At 38.3% G+C, this 19,163-nt stretch overlaps 1 protein-coding gene across 5 annotated transcripts in view; it reads left to right on the top strand.

Moving 5' to 3' along the window:
• The window catches only part of LOC126757908 (homeobox protein prospero-like), a 272,254-nt gene that overhangs the window by 25,453 nt on the left and 227,638 nt on the right, over positions 1–19,163 (top strand). For 2 of the 5 annotated variants that reach the window (XM_050471833.1, XM_050471828.1), the window contains exon 1: positions 702–3,640. The exons of the other annotated variants lie outside the window; for them this stretch is intronic. The gene's annotated coding sequence lies outside the window, so the exon portion shown is untranslated. Of the gene's footprint in view, positions 1–701; positions 3,641–19,163 lie in introns of those variants that run through there. 5 annotated transcript variants of the gene reach the window in all.

Genomic DNA, 19,163 nt, shown 5'->3' with positions numbered 1-19,163 from the left:
AGGTTGCTGTTAATAAAAACTGAAGCGAAAAAATGTTGGAGAAAAAATTTTAATAAAAAATGTATTAATAAAAAACAGTGAAATAGAATATAAAAAATATTGAAAATAGTAATAAAAAAATTTAAAATTAAATACAAAAAATTTTAGAATAATAATAAAAAAATTAACACTAAACGGTGCTGTTCACAAAAACTTTAACGAAAAAATTTGGAAGAAAAAAAAATTGAAGAAAAAAATTTTATGAAAATAAAAAACAGTGAAAAATTAAATAAATTACAAAATTTATAAATAGAAATAAAAAAAATTGTTTATTAAATATAAAAACGGTGTATCAAAACATTGCTGTTAATAAAAACTGAAGCGAAAAAAATATTTAAAGAAAAAATTTTAATAAAAAAATTGATTAAAAATAAAGAACAGTGAAACAGAATATAAAAAAAAATTAAAATAGAATAAAAAAGTTAAAATTAAATATAAAAAATTTGAAAATATAAATAAAAAAAATTAAAATTAAGTTAAAAATTTAAAAATTGATTTAAAAAAAATTTAAAATTAAGTATAAAAAATTTTAAGATAGGAAGAAAAAAATTTTTAATTTAAATAAAATATTTACAAAAAGTAATAAAACAATTACAAAATTTTAATGGAAATTTTGGTATAAAAAGTTTTTAAAATAAAAATAAAAAAATTGAAAAAGAATATGAAAATTAAATTTTTTTTTAAATAGCAAATAAACAGCTCAATATTTGTATATCGCACCTACTTAAGTCAAAAGCTATTTGTGGTCGAAAATAGTAAAATAAATAACGAAAAAATTTCAATAATAAAACTACTGTAAGTGAAACATTCGCGAAGTGTGTTTGGTATTTTGCGCTGGTGTTTAATGAAGCAAACATTTTGTGCAAGTGTTTGTTGTTGCGCGTAAATATTTGTGGCAAAGCGCGCATTACATGGCTTAACATAGCCAAAAAAGCAGGAAAACGCCAGCACAGTGGGTCAAAAATAAGCTTAAAAGTGTAGCTTTGGACTGCAGCCGCACTGAAACTTTGCGGTTTTAAGCCATTTAAAGTATACGAACATTTGGTATAAATATAGCTGTGTGTGTGACTTAACCGGATTTGCGCTAATAACTCTACATATACATACCTATATAAGAAATAAACGAACGCACTAAAGAATTGTGTCGCAATTTATCACAGTTTAACTAATAATTTATACGGCGGCTTTGCCTATACTGCTGTGAAGTGTACAAATTGAATATAGCTGGCAAATAAATTCAATAGAATAAGCGCCGCACGCCCATGCTGTGCAGAAGAATTGCCACTTGACAGCGCGCACACACAGGCACAGGCAGGCAGGCACACAACAAACAGCGGCGCATTGGTTGCGGTGACGCTGAATAATTGAGGCGAAGCCACGCAAATAATCCTATCAGCAAGCAAGCGCGCGGTCCGGCAAGGCGCCACAGCAAGGAAGTCAACTAAGTAGCGCAGACAAGTCGGAGCACTGCAAAGTCGCACGCGCGCGCTGTGTATTTGTGCCAGCAAAATAAGCAACTACAAGACGTATGTACGTAGAAGATAGAGCGCGCAGTGGGCAACTCAATCACGGAAGTAGCAAACGCGCGCGAAGCGCAAACACGCTACTTCTACTTCCGCAGCGTAGCGACGTCACACTGTATCGGTTTGCGGTCCTGTTGCGCCGCGCAAGCGAATTTAAAGGAGAAACCGAAGTGAAAAACTTTTGCAATATCAACAACAACGTACAGCAACGCGTTGCGCCACAGGCGGCAACAAGCCAAAAAAAAGCAGAAATCAGTGTTGGCACTGCAAATACCAAGCGCATAGCAAGCGCGTAGTGGCTTGCAGCAATAAATGTCAGCGCGTTGGCCAATGCGAGGTCGGGAGTCGCGTTAAAAATTCCAACTTCAAGTAACGAACCAACACACACACATATATATGTATGTATATAGCTGGTCCGGAAGCCGCGAAAACTAAACTAATTTTCAGCTTACGCAAACGCTACCAACGGCGCGCGTCAACACATTTTTCTTACTCAATGTTTCCGGTTGCCGCTGTGACCAAACATCAGCACTAACGCCACGCGCTAGCACCGCCAGCAGCTGCTAAAGGCAGCAGCGCGCACACAGCCGCAAGTTTGCAGTTTGAATTGGCGTTAGAGTTTGAGTTGGAAAGCGCCGTGCCCACCTTCGTGTTGTGTAGGTGGCGAAGCACATAAGTCGTTTATTTTTTAGCGTAAAACGCGCGTAAGGCAACTTGAATTTATAGTAACAAAAACGCAACGCGTTTGCAATATTTCAACGCCAACGACACTTGAAGTGCAGAGGACGCGTCACAAAAGTTCACTTTTTTTTACAAATACTAAGCGCAAACGCGCAAAGCAACTTACGCATTAGACGCGTATGTAGTTTTTGATATAAGTAGCAGCAACTAGTGCCAAGCGTCACAAGCGCAGAACGTCGCAAAAGGTTCTCGCCTATTTTCCGTACCGCGCGCCCCAACTAATCTAACTCCTTCATGCAGCGCCGTTCGTTTCGGTCATAATGTCGTAATAACTGTCACCACTGTTTGCTTAAATGCGAACGAGCCAGTGCAAACAGCTAGCCTGAGCAGTAGCAGAGTAGCTGCCGCATGAGCGCCATCATTTAAGGACCTAATGTAGCGCATGAAAGGCAAACGCACCGAACGCAATCGTAGCGCGCAAGGCGACTTCATAAAGTATGCGAAGCTAAGCCAAGTCAGACGGCGACGGCGGCGGCCAAAAGGAAAGTCATCGTTAGTGTGGGTGCCATTGCACTTTTTTCATATTTAATTTAACGGAAATTGTGTTGAATTAGTGTGAACTATAAAGCGGGCAACTAAACTAGCGCAGGCGAAGCAGTGAGTGGATGGAATAGCAAGAAAAAAAAAAAATAAATAGTGGCATAAAATATACAAGTACTTACGAGTAAAATAAAATAGTTTACTTTAGTGTTAGTTCGATGTGTGCCACCCCCCATGAACTGAGTCCATTCTGAGTTCTCAGTGTGTGCGTGTGTATGTGCAGCCCCGCTGTGTGTAAATAATAGTTATATAAAGAAACTCATACTCAAGTGCATGCAAACACACACATATATTTATACATACATACATACAAGTGTAAAGTGTCTAACGCGTAATTCCGTTCATACATACATACATACATACCGACACACTTGTAGCAACAGCGTTACAAATCGCCAGTGAAAACGCGTATGTGTGTTAGTGCGCGCGTTAGTGAGATACTTGAAAGTTATAACCAAGTCGAGCAGACCCATTGAAGAGTTGAAGTGCGAATATCTATATACCTACAAATATATATAGTAATACTGTATATGCGTATATCTGTCGCTCCAACAGCCGCGTTGCTGTTAGTCGGTCAGCAGTCAGTAAGGCAGTTAGCCAGCAGCGGATGCGTTTCATAATGAAAATCTAATTTATGCGCACCGGATTGAAGTGGTCATCCATCTCTCTGCAGCAGGCGATTTTTGCCAACCGTTTATTTATCACCACTTTTTATAGTTGTTGTTGCCTCTGCATCTTATACGACTCGGTTGGTATGCGACGCGACGTGACGCGTTACGTTCAATGTGGATTTGCAGGTCAGTAGGAATAAAAAGCAATTAAAATGTTATTAATATGAGTACACTCATGCATTTGCTCCTGCAGCTGTATGTGGTGGTATATGTAATTTAATATTGTTTATATATAACTATATAAATATGTACATCTGTAATAAATATTACTTTGGTGTATTAAAAAAATGTTACCCAGGGTTTTACCAGATAGCCGCAGCGCTGAGCAGAGCTATGAAGTCACTGCTGTAAATATATATTTTCCATATAAATATATACGATTTTAAGCCATAACTGTCTTCCATTCACCACTTCTCTTTACGTTTCCTGTGAGCCCTGCAAATATGCTCGGCCCTCAGAATCATTGTGTGTCGAACAACTAGGAAGGTATCCACTTGAGTTCAATACAAGCGAATATTTGATTTATGCCAGTTGTTTGTTCGATTCGCCACTTCACAAAAATCAAAATTATGGCTAGTTCATTTAAAGTAACACACATTTTTTTGGTTTTTATATTTGACATAATTTAAAGCAGAAACATCGTCTTTATTGCCTGTCACCTTCGGAGGTTTTCCTAGTGATCAGCTTTGGGTTCAAGAAAATCCAAAATTTTCCAAAATAAATCACCAATTTTCACAGTGTATTAAATTTTGTAAATGTACATTATTTTTATTTATTTGTATGTTTTTCACAAAAAGCATATGTTTATGATTTGCAAGTGGATATAATGCCTTAATGGCTCACATTCGTTTCCTCGGGTAAAAACATGACTTTTTCAACAATTTTTTTCTCATATAAAAAATGAAATATTTTTTTAAGAATTTAGAACTTGTACGAAAGAAAAGAAAAACCTGAGAATTGGATTTTTGGCAGACTTGAACCAACTTGAAATATAGGGTAGCCGTATTTCTAATCAAACTTGAACTTTTTTTTATTTTTAAATTGAACTTTAATGAACTAAATAAGTATGTACCATTTTGGTCGATCACTTTTTGCCATTTTTCTGCTAGAGACATTATTCCATCAGTGTAAAAATTTTCTGGTTTCTCGGTGAAAAACTGCGACAAGTAATTTTCACATGCTTCTCTTGAAGTCAACTTTATTCCGTCAAGAGAGTTCTGTATTGATCGAAAGAATTGGTGGCCCGATGGTGCAAGGTCAGTGCTATACGGTGGATGCATCAAAACTTCCCAGCCAAACTCTCCCAGTTTTTGCCGGCTCATCAAAGTTGTGTGTGGTCTAGCGTTGTCCTGATGGAAGACGACGCCCTTTCTGCTGATCAGTTCTGGCCGTTTTTTTCGATTGCTTGCTTCAATCTCATCAGTTGTTCACAGAAAAATGGAGAATCAATCGTTTAACCAGGCTGGAGCAGCTAGTAGTAGGTGATTCCTTTCCAATCCCGTCAAACTCCCACCATAACCTTTCAAGCGTCAATCGTGGTTTTGCGACCATTCGTTGACCTTCACCACGCTTGGGCCATGATCTTTTTCGCACACTATTGTCGTATTTGTTCCAACTTTCCTCTGCTGTTACTATTTGCTTCAGAAATAGTTCGATTTCATTTCGTTTCAGCAAAGAATCGTAGATGTTAATTCGGTTCATTAAATTTTGCACATACAATTCAATGTGTGGTACCCACACATCGAGCTTCTTTTTGTAGCCAGCCTTTTTTAAATGTTTCAAAACCGTTTGATGATGAATGTTAAGTTCCTTAGCGATGTCGTGGCTGCTTATGTGACGGTCCTGGTCAATATTTTCTATAATTTCATCGACTTTTTCAACGATAGGTCGACCAGAGCGAGGTGCACCTTTCACATCGAAATTTCCAGAACGGAAGCGAGCGAACCATTGTTGTGCTACACGAACTGATACAGCATTTACTTTACAAATTTCATTGGTGGCGTGGTGGCATTCTTCTCTTTTCAAAATATATTGAATTTCTTAATTGTCTTCACTAGTTTTTGAAACTTCCGCTAATTTAATTCTTTGGTTAAATGAAGCTTAAAACCTCACCTTTCCAACAATATATGTTATGACACAATGTGATTGGTAGTACTGGAGATATTTGACTGCAACGACATCTATTGACAAAATACGAAAATACTTTTTCGACTGTCAAATATTAGGACAATATTCTAGACGTGTTGTAGACTTGAATAAGACAATAAAAAAGTCGATTTTTTTAAACCCATAAACCCATGTAACCCTTTGAACTCTGAAAATGATATAAGAAAAAATAAATTCGTTTTTCGTGTTTAGAATAAATGTTGTGCTGTTAATTTTGTGAGTTATTTCACATTTGAACCATTTCCTATAGTAATACTTACTCAACCCCATTTTAATGGGGCATTTGCATATTCTCCGATATCAGATTCACTTCAATCACTTTGTTGTTTCTACTATTTAAACTTTTTGACAAGATAGCGATAGTGAAATGGCGAATCGATGACGGCTATTGTGTCGTAAAAACAGCACACAATTTAGCTTCATTTATTATAACTAAGGCATAATTGACTCTCCTTCTTTACACATCATTTGTACCTTCTAAGAATGTATGTCTACGCTATTGAAATTATTTATGCATTGAAACATATTTACTACAGTCAGATAGGTATTTATATGTATATATCGAAATCGATGATTTTTGCAACTTTTTGTCAAGATATGGCTCTTCAAAAGTCAACTTCAACTAGCCGATGTTTCAAATAATTCCTTACTATCATTTTTCATATAAGAAATATATTTTTTCATATAAGAAACATCTTTTTTGATATAAGAAAAACAAAGTTCGCAAGTGGCAGCTGAAGCAGAGCATTTCAATGCTCCAAACGCATGAATGAGCGCCTGCATGGCGCCACAGATGCTGAGAAAAGCACGAGCGCTTCATTGTAATTCCATATATTGTACATTATCAGTGTCATTGTATTTCTTCTAGCCCACATAAAAGAGATAATAAGCATGCACATTAAAGTAAAGTGGGGAACGGAAGATCCATAAATAGGGGTGCAGCCAAATGAATACCAACAAGTATTATCATTTCGAGTTAAGTGTTGTTTATACAAGCATGAGTCACACAACTCGTTTAGTGACTGACAGTTGTCTCATTAGAAAATACCTCTAACTCATAGAGTAATAACAGAACTTAACTTAAAGGTGTGTTTTATCATTCTCAATAAAATCTCACGGTATAGAAAGCCAAGTTAAATTTATGTTTTATAAGCCAGTGTCGGATGCATGCTCAACTCTGTTAATATTTTCTTGATGGTATTAAACATCACTGTTAATATTGAAGATGTGAAACATGTGTTGCGTTCTTTTTGTTGTTGATTTGAATTTGAGAACTATCTAGCCTTTATTTTTATGTCAAGTTTGCCAGGAAGTTTGAAACACCTAGGGGGAAACCTCGATGACCCTACAATAAATAACATGAGAGCTTGACACGACTCATGCGAGATCTGTCAAAAAAAGGCTATTATAAAAAGTACCTCTACTTGGATCACCCGTTATAAATAAATTATCAGCGTGATGAACTGAGTCCCCCATGTATTGAGATATCGATCTGAAAATTTTAAATTGTTCTCGTTTCCGTCTCTCCAAGAAGCTGCTCAGAAGTTTTGTCAGCACCGCCGATATCGGATAATTGAAACATATAGCTGCCATCTAAACTGAACGATCAAAATCAATTTTTGTATGAAAAAATTTCACTTGACAAGATATTTTCCCGAAATATGGCATGGATTATTGTCTAAGGCAAACAATATAATCTTCGAAAGAATCTGAAGTTTACGTCGTGTAGGATGTCAGCGTTTTTTTTCGAAGTTTAACAGAAACTTGATATATAATTGTGATACTTCATCCAGTCCCTTGAATTGCGAAGCTCCTAGATATTTAAGCCGAGTTCTAAATAAATGGGCATACCAGAGGAGGTGTTCCAGCGTCTCTCTCATGCTCAAGGTAATCTCATCTCAGCGGATGAAAGAGTTAAGTTGTGTGATGCTATTGGCTCTTCTCCCAAGGTACAGCATTACTAAAAGTGTAAACTTCACCATGAAGTTCAAGGTTAATCTTAGAACGAATGGAATGATTCCACTCTCGAGCTACTGCTTAGGGATAATGCAATCCAGTGGTATACCGACGGCTCAAAAACGTCGGAGGGAATTGGTGCAGGAGTCGCAGGACCACACTCCAAAACTCTTCATACCTATGGGAAGTTTTCCGATCTTTTTTCAGTCAGAAGTCTTTATTATAAGTTGGTGCACAGAGATAAACCTCCAACGCAACTATCGCAACGAACGTACATATAAGCATTGCGATAGTCAAGCGGGTCTTAAGTAGTCTCTGTCTATGCGATCCAATCGCTACTGGTGCAGGAGTGTAGAGAACGGCTGAATAACCTAGCGGAACGTAACCAAGTGCATCTTATCTGCGTGCTCGGTCGCAAAGGTATAGCCGAAAATAAACGGGTTGATGGGCTCACCCGCTCCGCAGCATCTACTAACATGGTAAGATCTGAACTTTTCATCGCGGTGGGTCCTCATACCATAAAGAAGCTGCTCTGCAAGAAAGAAGGAGTAGGCAGAGAGAGATATTGGTAACAAGTCCAAGACTAGCGCATACCAAGTAGCTTTAGGAAGGGATTATAACCTCAGCAGGGACAAATTCAAGCTACTTGTCGCATTCTACACTGGCCACTGCAAGTTGAGGAAGCACTTATACAACATGGGCCTAGTTGTCGGTTCTGCGACAAGGAGCCTGAAACCCCAGAACGCCTGCTAACTGACTGCACAGCAGACGCAGGATAAAGGCCCGAGGATCCATGTTTCCAAATAGTGAGATGAGGTGAGATCGCCTCACCGCACCTAACCGTATATTGGACTTTATCAATATCGTATATCTATCTTATCTTATCTTGACTGTCGTGTTCGATTCGTCACTTCTCTGCTCTCTTTGCATTGCTTTATTTCATCTCAAGTAATTAAAGAAGTGTAAGCAACAACAAAGTTAGCCTGTTTTCAAAAGTCTCTCTTTCTCTCTCTCTCTCCCGCTCTGTCATAATCTTCATGCTAATACAATAAACATGTGTTCGCTGCAAGAAAGAGTTGAAGTATGATTTAAGTGCACAAATAAAATTATTGCTCATATAAAGTCAAATAAAAATGTCATTTTGATTTCCATAACTCTTTAAAGCCACAAAAAAGTGCTCATTAATTTTCTTGTCGTTAATTTCATTTTACAAACCGGAGATATGCACATATTTTCAAGGCATTTCCATGGCATTTCATGACCTACAGTTAGGTAGAAAAACAAAGCAGCTGCTTTTACACACACACACACACCAAGCAAACAAGCACCGAGAGACTGTTGGAGACTGTTGTGACTTTCTCTGCAACCACTTGGGTCATTAAGTTGAACCACTGTTTAGATTTATCTGCTATTATAATCTAAATAACGTCATAAAATAGCAGTTTTCTTGAGGTTGATAAGTGTAAAAAGTAGTAAATGCAGCCGAGAACGCACAGTGGCAATGTTTTTGTACTTGTAGTCGCATGTGTGTGGCAGTTGCCACATGGCGCTGTCTGTAAACATTTGGATTATACGAGCACCTTTTTTTCTGCCTTCCCTCTGCCCTCCTTCTGCCTTTGCTTGCGCAACAATCGATCTGCGTCTTCTTACGCACATTTTGTTGTAGCATCTTTGTGACTGCCAGCGTCTGGAGTGCTGTTAAAAGTGACTTTTACAATAAATTGAGTAACCTTGCCCACATAAACACCATTCAGTGGAATGCTTAAGTGTTACTATAAACGTCGGGCTAATGCTAAAATGCATTTCTCACCTATTGCGCCGGCCAGCAGCAATGATTTATAGCAAATAGTTGCTTAAGCAGCTATATATTAAGGCAGTTAACCGTTAGCGCTGACTTTGTTGCATCTGGCAACTTTAGTGCCCACATATGCTTGTTATGATATCTTTCATTGTTTGTTGTTATTGCATAGTAATTGTAATTACTTTTATGTATGACTTCGTAAATAAACTGCATTCTTTCGTTCTAATTAAGATAAATATTAACCTAGGCTTCTGCCTCTAGAAATGCTTCTTCTAAGAACTCATATTTGTAAATATCGAGAAGAATTTTAATGTCTGAAAAGTGCAGCGAGTGCACATCTGTTGGATGAAGGGTTAAATATTTACATAACTAAATGTTTGTAAATACCTATGTACATACGTTTTGATCGGATTATTTTGTAAAAATTCAAGTTTCGAGAGCAAAAATTCCTTAAAGAAGTATTCTAAGTATAGTCTTCTTCTTCTTTGCTGACCTAGACACCGCTGAGGCGGCTATTGCCGAAATAGCGTGCCATTCGTTTCTTCGTTTTGCATCTCCAGTTCAAACAGTCAGTTAGTCGCTCCACTCTCCAACGGAGTTGTGGTCCTCTCTTCCTTTACTTCACTCGGTTGAATCAAAACCTTCAGAGCTGGAGTTATCTTTTATCGTCAGAGAGTAACGTCTTGGTTCGCTGAATTATGCCAATGTTATCGTATATCTCGTATAGCTCATCGTTCCATCGATTGCGGTACTCGCCGTTGCCAATGCGCAAAGCAACATAAATCTTTCGCAAAACTTTTCTCTCGAAAACTCCTAAGGCCGACTCATCAGATGTTGTCATCGTCCATACCTCTGGCAGGATGGGGATGAGGAGGGACTTGTAGAGTTTGGTCTTTGTTCGTCGAGATAGGACTTTACTTCTCAATTGCCTACTAAGTCCAAAGTAGCACCTGTTATCAAGAGTTATTTTGCTTTGGATTTCAAGGCTGAAAACAATGTTGGTGTCGATGCTGGTTCCAAGGTAGACGAAATTATCTACGACTAAGTTATGACTGTCAACAATGACGTGGGAGCCAAGTCGCAAATGTGATAAATGTTTGTTTGATAACGGGAAATATTTCGCCTTGTCTTCGACCACAACCAGACCCATACGCTTTGCTTCAGGCCAATGATGTCGGTGTCATCGGCGTACGCCAGCAGCTGTACACTCTTATAGAAGATTATCTCTAATCAGCTCTGCAGCTCGAATTATTTCCTCCAGGAGTAGATTGAGCAGTCGCGCGCTAGGGAAACCTCGTTTGATATCGAACGGCTCGGAGAGGTCTTTTCCGATCCTGACGGAGGTTTTGGCGTTGCTCAACGTCAGCTTACACATCCGTATTAGCTTTGCGGAGATACCAAATTCAGACATAGCGGCGTAAGGGCAGCTCCTTTTCGTACTATCAAAAGCAGCGACAAAGAGGTGATTTGTCGATCTTCCTCTCAAGGGTCTGTTTCAAGATTTGGCGCATGGTGAATATCTATATATTATTTTTGATTTTCTATGCCTGAAACCACATTAATAAGGTCTAATCAGTTTGTTGATGGTGGGATCTAATCTTTTATACAGTACGCTCGACAGAACCTTATATGCCATGTTGAGGAGGTAGTTGACGCAGATTGTGGGGTCTCCTATTTTGTGGATTGAGTAGAGTACACTAAAATTCCAATCGTCCGACCATATTCTACAAAGAAGATTATGCATGCTCTTCGCCGCCTTGAAACCTTCTGTTAGTCGTTAGTAACTATATGTACCTAAAGCTAAATCTTTTATGAAGATCTTTATCCTGATTTCGAGCGGTTGAATGGCAGCTATGTATGTATGTATATACTATACTGGTCCGATATCGACGTCGACGGTAGCTTCTAGGGGATATATATGGGCATGAAATATTTCAAGTCGATTTCTTTAGAACTAAGGGACTAGGAGGTCCTATTTTATACGGTCGCCGTCGTATCCATCTGGGTGGAGTTGGAGTCGGTTTAAAAGTCTGAGTGATGTTATCGAAATACTGTGACTTACTTGATGTCTGAAGAGCTGTGACCAGAGGTTAAAGAAACAGGAGTTAAACATTGTCGAAGTGGAAAGGTGTTCAAAATCAGTGAAGCGCATATTTTGTTGAAATTTTAGCAAGTTCCAAAAGATATTTAGAACTTTTAGCGAGGTTGACTGCAGTTGTTCGAAAATATATTTTCCCCAAAGTCGTTAATATTCAGAATGGTGATGTTTTTTGCGTTTAAACACTTCGTATCAATTCGGATTTATTAAGTCAACTACCTCGAACTCAGTAAATTGTTTCTTTTCCCATTATTAGATTTCTAGTTTTTGTCTGCCACTTAAGGATTTCATTGGAAAAATCAACAATATTTTTGATTTTGTTCGAAATACTGGTTAGTTTTCATAGTCTCCTATTTCTCTGTCCACTGCTGTCTATATGTATGTATATGCCTATGAAGTCTTCACCACAGCAAGGACATAACTGTCAAATTTGTAAAATATTTATTAGCATTTCAATGCTTCATATTTCTAACCATTAAACCAAATCGGTTGATGTCATCTGTAAGCCCTAAAAAACAGAAGTCAATAAATCTTCTTTTTTTGCGAGCGCAGTGTATGAAAAATCACAATTTTCAGAAGGAAATTAACATAAATCAGCATAACGTCGCCACCCGCCAAATGCCACCGGCCGGCAGCGTGTTTCGTTGGCAGTAAATTGCTTAAATATAATAAATTTACAATAAAGTCAGCCGCCTTCTTTTCGAATTTTCGAAATTAAATGGCTACGAAAACTATCTAACAGCTGCGGACAAAGAACAAAGGCAACTGCTGCTGCATTACAGCGCTACGCCAAACCGCGAATGAGGAGCGTTAAGGATGCTTTTTGCTTATTTATGGTTGCAGAAAAAGCGAGGCAGACATACATATATGTATGTACAGACACACATACTTGCTTATAAATTTTTTTATAGATATGTATATGCTTGCGTACAGCGACTTTTCTGACAGACTGTAATTTGTGGGTAGTGCATATTCATCAACAAATTTATTTTATCGAATATTTTCCGAGTCACGCTTACTGATTTTGAATAACCAACAAATTTATTTATCATATTTGGGAAGGCCACTGTCAAACCAACACAACACACCAAGCCTCAGCCCCAGCTTCAGTTTCAGCCTCAGTCAGTCAACCAACCAACCAACCAACCAACCAAGCAAGCAAGCAAGGGTGCTCCACCCACTTGAAGCAATCTATTTCTTACCGAATTTGCGCCGACTTACAGTTACTTGCAGTTTTTGCCCCTGATTAAATTTTTTTCGTCTGCTCAAGCGACTGCGACTAATCTTATTTATGAGAAGCGAGTACCCGTCTATGTCGCCGTCGTCAACGTTAGCGTCAAGCGTGTGCCGCTGTGTGCGTGTGTTTTGTTGTCGTTTTCCACCCCATTTAGCCATTTTTCACAGCGCCGCCGCCACCGCCGCCGCCGCCGTGCTCGTTGTCTGACATTTTCCGCTGGCTGTGTGATGTTTTTTCGAAATTCTAGTTTTTTACACACACACCTACACGCTTATTTGTCGCTGCTTGTGTGTGCACTTTTGTTTCATTCCGCCGCATCTTTTGTGTAGTTGTGGGCGTGTGCGCGTGTGTGTGTATGTGTAGGCAGGATATGAAAAATGAATTGTTAACAAAAAATCACGCATTATATTTTCAATAAATCTTGGCGCAAAAAGAAAAGTTTCGAGAGATTATAAATCGTATGCGCTTAATGCTGACAAGTGGTAATGCGTTGGTGAAGAACCAACTTTTGCGCGCGGCATAAGCAGCCATAGAAGTTGAAGTTTACTGCTGTTGTTGTTATTGTTGCTGTTGCTGTTGTTATTATTTGCCCTTCTGCTTTTGTTTGCTTCATAAAACTCGTGCGGGAAGTTGCTGAGTTGCTGGCGCAGCATGGCATGTACCGTGGCAAAGTTTTACATGGAATTATTTTGAAGTAATTCAATTCAATTGGACAGTAGCTGCTAGTCCCATGTTGCTCTAAACCACCATTGATGGATATCGGCATTTTTCCTTGACCTTTCTGCCGGGTTTTGCGTTTGTTTTCGTACCTTTTAGTAGCTAGCTGCTTGCAGGCATAGAAAAATAAATATCTAAATGGAATTTTCATTTGACTGCTTGTTTGTTATTTTCAATTATAAATTGCTAAAAATATGGAATGGCCTAAAATAAGATCGGATGACCGAAAATACACCGAGTAAAAAAAGTAGAAAAGCCATCCAAATTTAAGCTCAAACGGCGCTTGCTTTGTTTGTTGTTTACTCAAAAGAGTTGTGTGTATGCTTGCAGTGGAAACCACATACCCATTATTTGACTATACATTTACCGTTTATTTGGGGCCTACCCGTATTAATATGCTCACAACTGTATGTTTTGATAAAATAGCAAATTACAAATAATTTTGAAATTTTTCTTAAACAACTGGATTGTTGGTTTTAAATTTATTTACATAAAAGGTTATATTGGTTGTATGGCAGCTAGTGATTCGATCTGAACAATTTCTTCGGATATTATAGCATTCCCTCAGATTATAGTCTATGTAAAATTTCATGAAGATATCTCATCAAACGAAAAAGTTTTTCATACAAAAACTTGACTTTGATTATTCAGTTTGTATGACAGCTATATGATATAGTGATCTGATCTGATAAATAATTTCGGAGGTTGTATTGTTGCCTTGGATTATTATCTATGTTAATTTTCGTGAAGATATCTCGTCAAATAAGAAAGTATTCCATACAAGGACATTATTTGAATTGTTCAGTTTGTATGGTAGCTATATGCTATAGTTATCCGGTCTAAACAATTTCTTCGGATATTAAAGCATTCCCTCGGATTGTAATCTATGTCAAGTTTGATGAAGATATCTCGTCAATTGAAAAAGTTAGTCCATACTAAATTTTATGAAGATATCTTGTCAAATGAAAAAGTTCTCTATTACAAGAACTTGATGTGGATCGTTTAGTTTGTATGGCAGTTGTATGACATAGTAGTTCGATATCGGCGGTTCCAACAAATGAGCAGCGCTTTAAAGAGAAAAGGCGGTGTTACAAATTTCAGATGAATATCTCAAAAACTGAGAGACTAGTTCGCGTATATAAGGACGGATAGATGGACAGACATAAGGATATGGCTAAATCAACTCAGCCCATCACGCTGATCATTTATATATAATATATACTTTAAAAGGTCTCCAATGTTTCCCTCTGTGTGTTACAACCTTCATGGCAAACTTTGTACACCCAATACAGCGTATAAAAATTAACTCGCTGCATTTTCACGCATCGCAATTTCCCAAAAGTGAGGTTATGACGTCTGTTTGTGTCTACCGTTCATAATTTGCAGTTAAAATAGTTGATTTACTTAATCTGATGCAGCGCACGACTCTACAAATGTACTAGTGTAGAGAAATAAAATTTGTAGGGTTGCCACTTATTTAGAAATAGAATAGAAAAGAGAAAACAAGTAGTTGTCGATGCCACTATTTTATAAATGAAATTTTGAGGGCTGCCACCTATTTAGAAATATAATAAACAGAGAAAATCAATAAAAAACTTAAAATAATAGCCTATCTTGCAACAATTTTTTAATTTTGGAACGTATGTACTTCTACTCAATTAGTTTCCCAAAAGTAAGGTTAAGGCATAATCTCAGTTAAAATAATATCTGATCGTTCCTTATTTAAAAAAAATATTATTTATTATATGTACAGAGCTAACGACAGTGAAAAGTAACATACTAAAGAAAAATAAAGTTATAGGGGTGCCACCTGTTTGGAAATTTTATTAATTTAAAAAAAAAATTATTGCATAAAAACAACCTTAAATATGAATATCAGTCTTTAAAGTTGAAATAAGGGGAATATTTTTAAAGAGGGTTGCCACCTGTTTGAGAAAATAAGTTAATAAAATTGATGATGAAATTCAAATATTAATATTTATATAAAAAATATGTGTTTCAAAAGTCATAGGCATTTGAAAATGCCTTTCAGTAGAGTTGCCAACTTTTATTTTTTTTTTAAATTAATTAAATATATTAAATAAATGGAAACACATATTTTTCCTAAGCGAAAATATTAATGGTAGACTATTAGGATGAAATGAAGCAAATATTTGAAGAGGGTTGCCACTTGTTTGAGAAATTAAGTCAATAAAATTGATAAACTAATTCTAATTTTAAAATTTATTTAAAAAATATGTGTTTCAAAAGTCAATGGCACTTGAAAATATTTTTCAGTAGAGTTGCCACCTTTTTTTAGATAATTTAATTTAGTAAATAATATGGAACCCATACTAATTACGTTAAAAAAAGTGTTGCTTAAGTCGGCTTATCATTAAAAATGTGTACTGCAAACTCCGAGTTTCAACGAGCCTCAACAGTTTTGCGCCAAATATGCTTCGAATATCACGCAGTGTACTCCATTTGCCGACACCGTACTGACCATACTTGCCTTTAATTAACAAATAGGGATCATTAATCAATTTACATTTTAAAGAAGTAGCGGATATTCGAACGCGCTTTACGTGGCCTGTGTTCCAAATGACCGCCTCCAACTAACTGAAGCGCCGACATATAAGTACACAGCGTCTACACTTCTTCACTTTGCTTAGCATTCAAGGTTGTTTGAGCGGAAAAAATCTATAATTATATATTTCCACCGGAGGCTGGTCTTAATCACGCGCTCTAGCCACCACTGGACAAAACTAAAGAATTTGTGTACAAAACAAAGCAACCGAGCGCGCTTTACTACGCAGTGCGTTGATGATAGATGAATGACGGAAATTAGGAATAATTTACAAGCTCTAAAATTTCTAGAAACGTCACGAGACGAAGAGTTAATTTATTATGCTATCAAACGTCACGGCGAGCTCGCTGTCCGACAAAGCAGCAATTTACTTCACACACTTTCATATGATATTTGCCTACTAAGAACCATTTAAGTTGGCAGCAGTGTCTCTTTATTTATAGTAATAATAATAATTTCGGTGTAATTGATTAGAAATTCGAAATTCAGTATTTCCGCATCACTTTGCAAACAACAAATTTCCTGTTCCACCTTTGCGCTCTAACCGGCCGCCAGCCTCCAGCCCTTAAGTCAATGAGAGTTCAATGGGCACAGGAATCAGGCCCACGTCTGTTTTCATGCGTGTGTGTGTGTGTCGCTCTTTTTAACATACATATGTCCCCGAGAGCTATTGCTTGCATTTCAAAAATTAATACCGTTAAAGGTCTGAGAGTGCGAGTTGAAGCAATCATATAAATTGAATACTCAACAATAAGTGTCTGCACACACACAGAGATGTTTTTTTGGTCCTTCGCACCGGCATAACTTGTTGGGCATGCGGCGTGCCGAAAAAAGGGTCATCAAGCGCACAACGCAATCAACGGCGGCTGCCCTATTCCCAAACTCACAAAGGTCAAGAAATGTGGAAATTTACCTTTTCAAAAATAAATGACAACAAGATGGCAATACGGCAATAAGGCAAAGGAAGAAATTGTGAAAATACAAAAATAAAAAAATAAAAATGTTAGAAAAGTATATTGAAAACATGAGAATTATGTTCATTTCCTATTCCGTTCGCAGTTAAGTGGTAAGAAAAGTGCCACCACACTTTGACCAGAAATCAATTTCTTCTTTACGGCAGCAGCAGCAGAGCAGAGTGGCTTTCACCTCGTCTCGTTCATCATGCAACCAATTCATTGTGGTCAACTGCACACAGACCAAGCAGGAACGTGCAGCATGATTGAACACGACGCAAGCCAACCGCTACAGCAGCTACGGAGTACAAAACGTTGCCTGGCGGAAGGCGTCGTGGTCGTTGTGGCATTGCTGGCTGTCGCTTTTGCTGATAGAATCGAAAATTGAAAAGTCAAATAGTGACGAAAAGATGGCAGGCATGGCACTTTGTGGCGGAGTGGCGAAGCGGCAGTGCGCTTATAAGTTGACTCTTGGTTAACAGCAATTTTTCGGATAGTTATTGGTAACAAAGTAGCACCAGCGGCTAGCGATCAGCACAGCTCAGCTCAGCAAGTGGAAGTGTGTGGCAACCGAGCAATAAAGTGTAGTAATCAGCCGTAGCCGTATGTTGTTGCCACCGACCGGCGGCAAGCTTAAGCGGAGCATGTGTTCTTGCGCTTATTATTACTGTTTATTGTTGTTGTTTTTCGTTTTTTTTTTCGTTTTTACTTTTCGACCACTTTTTCGTGTTATATGAAGGCGTTCGCTCTTATGCGTAGCCGCATTCCTTACAACGTGGCGTTGCACGCACTTACATGCACGAGGACGGTGCGATAATTACTTAACCTACAGAAGCAAGAAAGTGAAGAGTGGAAATTTTGGAAAACTTGCGATTGAGCTCTCAATATAGTCTCGCTGTCGGTCGCTACACTTGACCCAGCGATGCTTCATCTTCTTTAAACCGTTTAAAAACTATATTTTCTGGAAGTCTGCAAAGCGGATCCCTGTGATTAACCTCATTCGATCACACCTTGTGAATCTTGATATGAAATAACGGTGTCCAGCATGTATACGGTCGATAGAAGAGTCTTTGCAAACTTCGGAGAATTTACTTCACTCTCTAGTTGTTGTGGTTTTAGCCGCTGAAAATAATCCTGAAATAACTTAGAGGAAAACTGCTGAGTTAACAGTCCTTAGCCGGATAAATATTGGGGTCCGTTCCGGTTTTGTAGACCCACGTGGGAATGGTCGCGTGAAGACTTCATCTTCCACTATTCCTTGGTCTCTGTTGTGTACCAGGGCATTTACCTTACGTCAACGGTCACCAAACGTTGCCCATCATGCCTCTGATCGATAGGAGAGTCTTTGCAAACTTCGGACCATGGACAAAGGGTGAAATTGTTGTAGTTTTAGCAGCAGAAAATTACCCTGAAATAGTTAAGAGGCAAACTGCTGAGCTGTGAGTCCTTAGCCGTATAAAATTCGGGGCCCGCTCCGGTTGCGTAGACCCCACTGTCATGGGAACGGCCGAGTGACCGAGTGAGGATTTCTTCTTCCACTATTTCTTGGTCTCAGTTGAGACAATGGTCACGAAACGACACAGCAACTCCTTCGGATTGTCTTTAAACTGCTTCAAACACTGTTGGGGAGTGGTCTCACAATTGAACGTGATCAAACGTGGGACACATTGCGCCGTCGGGTTTACTCATGCCCAATATTTAAAACAGAATATGACCGACGCCACCGTAAGAGATGCCTACCGGCTCAATTAGCACACCCTCAACCGGTCAAAACAAAACTGGGAGTTCAATTCGGGTAATGTTTTGACGGTCTGCGAGAATGCTCAACACCATAGTAAATCTCTTGCGGTAGTGGCGCCGTACTTATTATTCGGATCGCGCTCGTACTTACGAGCATACTTATGCTCAGCCTGCTTGTAGTTCAACGTCTGGCTTGCAGAGACGAAGAGAAGTAGCACGAAATTGGCAGCCGTGCAGTCAAGCAGCCAGACAGACAGTCAACAGGCAATCGTGTTGATGACGAGCTTGCGGTTGCCACAATTTGTGCAAAACTGTGTTGAAATGTGAATGTGGTTGCAAACTTATTTTCATGTTGATGATGAAAAGTTTTCGATGTTTACTTGACGACTCTCCGACTGTCTGTTGACTGTTGTTG

This window comes from Bactrocera neohumeralis, chromosome 5 (genome assembly GCF_024586455.1).
Source record: "Bactrocera neohumeralis isolate Rockhampton chromosome 5, APGP_CSIRO_Bneo_wtdbg2-racon-allhic-juicebox.fasta_v2, whole genome shotgun sequence".
Classification (NCBI taxonomy): domain Eukaryota; kingdom Metazoa; phylum Arthropoda; class Insecta; order Diptera; family Tephritidae; genus Bactrocera; species Bactrocera neohumeralis.
This window is presented reverse-complemented; position numbering and strand designations above follow the sequence as displayed.